Source organism: Eulemur rufifrons, chromosome 18, assembly GCF_041146395.1.
Source record: "Eulemur rufifrons isolate Redbay chromosome 18, OSU_ERuf_1, whole genome shotgun sequence".
In the NCBI taxonomy this organism is placed as follows: Eukaryota; Metazoa; Chordata; class Mammalia; order Primates; family Lemuridae; genus Eulemur; species Eulemur rufifrons.
In genome coordinates, this window is record NC_091000.1 from 67991514 (window position 1) to 67995324 (window position 3811).

The following is a 3811-nucleotide window of genomic DNA, read 5'->3' on the forward strand; positions in this document are numbered from 1 at the left end:
TTTTCCATTTGACAGAGGAGGAAATGGAAAAATGGAGAGGAATGCAAGGAAGGCTACGCCACTGCTGAGAGGCAGAGCCAGGATTGGAACCCGGGCAGTCTTGACGGCGTTTGGGAAAATATTAATGAGACGCTTACTGACTGAGAGCAGCAGCTCCGAATCACTTCCTCATGGAGGCAAACAGAAGAGGTACTTGGGGCCCGCCAGGCACTGGAAATGATTGATCTGAAATATCCTCTGCTCAGAGGCAGATGGTGATGTGCTACGTGCAAGATCTATGGAGCCCCAGCGCTCCTGAGAAGCGCTCAGCTGCCGTGAGATCACTGCGTGTCTCAGCCTAGCGAGCGAAGGGTCCGGGAGGCATCTCTCCTATATTTTGCAGGCTGTTTCCAAGACTGAAAACTTTCTAAGAGAAGTCCTGTGTGGCTTCATGACAGGAATATGTTCCGAGAAATATGTCATCAGGCGATTTTGCTGAGTGAGCATCACAGAGTGCTCTTACACACCCAGATGGCGCAGCCTGCTGCACACGGCGCCAGCCCGTAGCTCCCAGGCCACACACCTGCGCAGCCGGTTACCGTGCTGAACACTGTAGACAACTGTACAGTGATGGTGAATACTTGTGTCTGTCAGCACATCTAAACATACAACAGGTACAGTAAAAATACAGCATTATAATCTTAGGGGACCACCATTGTACATGCAATCCACTGTTGACCAAAACATCTTTATGTGGTACATGACTGTGTATGTCATGTTGTTGTTGTTGTTGTTTTTGTTTTTGTTTTTGTTTTGAAACAAGAGTCTCACTCTGCTGCCTGGGCTAGAGACCCATGTCATCAGCCTACCTCACAGCAACCTCAAACTCCTAGGCTCAAGGGATCCTCCTGCCTCAGCCTTCCGAGTAACTGGGACTGCAGGCACACACCACCATGCCCGGCTAATTTTTTCTATTTTTATTAGAGACAAGGTCTCATTCTTGCTCAGGCTGGTCTTGAACGCCTGACCTCAAGCAATCCTCTCCCCATCATTCTCCCAGGGTGCTAGGATTACAGGCGTGAGCTATGGTGCCCGGCCAAATGTCATGATCTTAATCAGGAATCAACAAACGGTAGGCCCCTATAGTTTGGTTTCTCATCATAGACCAAACCCAGCCCACAGCCTGTTTTTGCAAATAAAGTTTTATTGGAACACAGCCATGCCCATTGGCTTATGTATCATCTATGGCTGCTTTGGAGCTGCAACTACAGAGTTGTGTTTTTGTAACAGAGACCATGGGCCACGAAGCCTAAAATATTTACTATCTAGCTCTTTGTGCACAAAGTTGGCTGTCCCCTGGTCTAGATCCCAGCATAGAAAGGTCTGACTCCAAAACGAGGAAAGATGTTTATCAGCGAGGGCTCCACGGTGGGAATTGAGGCGCTGCCCAATTTCCTCGCTCCCCTACCTTAGGGCTTCCTTTGTCTGCGTTATCCAGATAACCATAGCAACTGTCACCTCCTTAAGATCCTCGGAAGTAAATCTCCCAGGGCACTGAGAATCCCCTCATCTGGGAATCTGCATGCTCCCTGGGGGACGTAAAAGGTTTCATTCACCTTAAAAAAACAAAAGGATATAAAGTCTTACCTGGTGCAGTGTCCCCAGGCCAGCTGCATGAGCTCACAGGTGCAAAGCAAGTCCCTTAGCTAGGGGCTCCTGGAGGCCTGGACGAGCTAGGAGCAGTTGACGTCAGTGCCTGGCTGCTCGCTCACAGCTCAGAGCTGGGCGAGTCCCTGCAGCAGGGCCCGCGTGTCCCCCCCTTGCCCGTGGCACATGGAGGAAGGTGCGAACCAGGGTGGGTATCCAAATTCCCTCTAGAGAATCTTGCCCTCTGCAGGCTTTATTCTATGATGTGAGCAGCCCTCTTCAGCAGGGCAGTGAGGGCCGGCATGGGCTGGAAGGAATTGTGTGGCCAATAGCCTCAAGAAAGAGTTGGGCCAATGTCTCAGGCAACGCAGACACACAGTGGCATTCTCGTCCCCATTCCTCACACGCCTCCCCCAGGTGAGGTGATGTCAGCATCAACAGGACAACAATGATCTGTTGGTGCAAAGATAACAGAGTCCCTGTTTGACTTCTATGGGCAAAAAGCACAAGCACTGGGTACAAGTCCATCATTACCAAGTTCAGGAAGAGGTTTTACCGAGTGGGAAGGACAGGACATCACCCATTTACACCAGACACTGTCACAGTAGTGTCTTGTGTTGGGGTGTTAATTTCAAAGTGTTAACTAGTACCCACAAGTGCGCTTTTGCAATTTTTAAATCTGTTTCGCTGTTGGCCTATTTCCTGTTGACCAAGACTCCATTCTTGTTTTTTGCCGAGGGTGTTTTTCTCCATGGATGGTCTCAGATCATCAAAATAGTAGAGGTATTAGGAATATAAAACGGCAGTAACAATGTCAGGTGTCAGGGAAGCATGCATCCTCCCAAACAGCAGTAGCTATTAGGCTGGTGCAAAAGTAACTGCAGTTCCAGACCATGAATTTTAAGTCATTATAACTAGCCTCAAACACATCTTTATTAATCAAAATTGAACCATTACAATCAATACATTTTTGCCAATGAGAAATAAGTTTATTCTTGTAACATAAAAATTTGTGCTTCGGGATTCGAGGAGCTCTTGGAAAGCATTTTCTGCATCCTGCTGGTTGTGGAAGCGTTTTCCCTGCAAAAAGTTGTCGAGATGCTTGAAGAAGTGGTAGTGGGTTGGCCAGAGGTCAGGTGAATATGGCGGATGAAGCAAAACTTCGTAGCCCAATTCTTTCAACTTTTGAAGCGTTGGTTGTGCTACATGCAGCCGGGTGTTGTCGTGGAGGAGAAGAATTGGGCCCTTTCTGTTGACCAACGCCGGCTGCAGGCGTTGCAGTTTTCGGTGCATCTCATCGATTTGCTGAGCAGACTTCTCAGATGCAATGGTTTCGCCGGGACTCAGAAAGCTGTGGTGGATCAGATTGGCAGCAGAACCACCACACAGTGATCATGACCTGTTTTTGGTGTAAGTTGGCTTTGGGAAGTGCTTTGGAGCTGCTTCTCGGTCCAGCCACTGAGCTGGTCATCACTGGTTGTCATATGAAACCCACTTTTCATCTCACATCATAATCCAATTGAGAAATGGTTCTTTTTTTTTTTTTTTTTTGCGTACCATAAGAGAAGATGACACTTCAAAATGATGATTTTTTTTATTTTTGTCAGCTCATGAGGCACCCAGTTATTGAGGTTTTTCACCTTTCCAATTTGTTTCAAATGCTGAACGACATAGAATGGTCAACGTTGAGTTCTTTGGCAACTTCTCCTGTAGTTGTAAGAGGATCAGCTTGGATGATTGCTCTCAATTTGTTGTTGTAAACTTCCGATGGCCGCCACTGCGCTCCTCATCTTCAAGGCTCTCGTCTCCTTTGCAAAACTTCTTGAACCACCGCTGCGCTGTACGTTCTCGTTAGCAGTTCCTGGGCCAAATGCATTGTTGATGTTGTGAGTTGTCTCTGCTGCTGTACCACCCATTTTGAACTCGAATAAGAAACTCTCTCGAATTTGCTTTTTGTCTAACATCATTTTCATCGTCTAAAATAAATAGCAAGTAACAAGTCATTAGCAAAAAAATGTAAAGTGAGAAATGCACATTAAAATGATGTATAACATAACCACATTTATTTAAGAATGTATTCCTCTGTCAAAGGCAAATTTCACCAATGCTAAAACCGCAATTACTGTTGCACCAACCTTAATAACACGGCTGGAAGACTCACCACGGCCGCACCTGTGTGAAATGT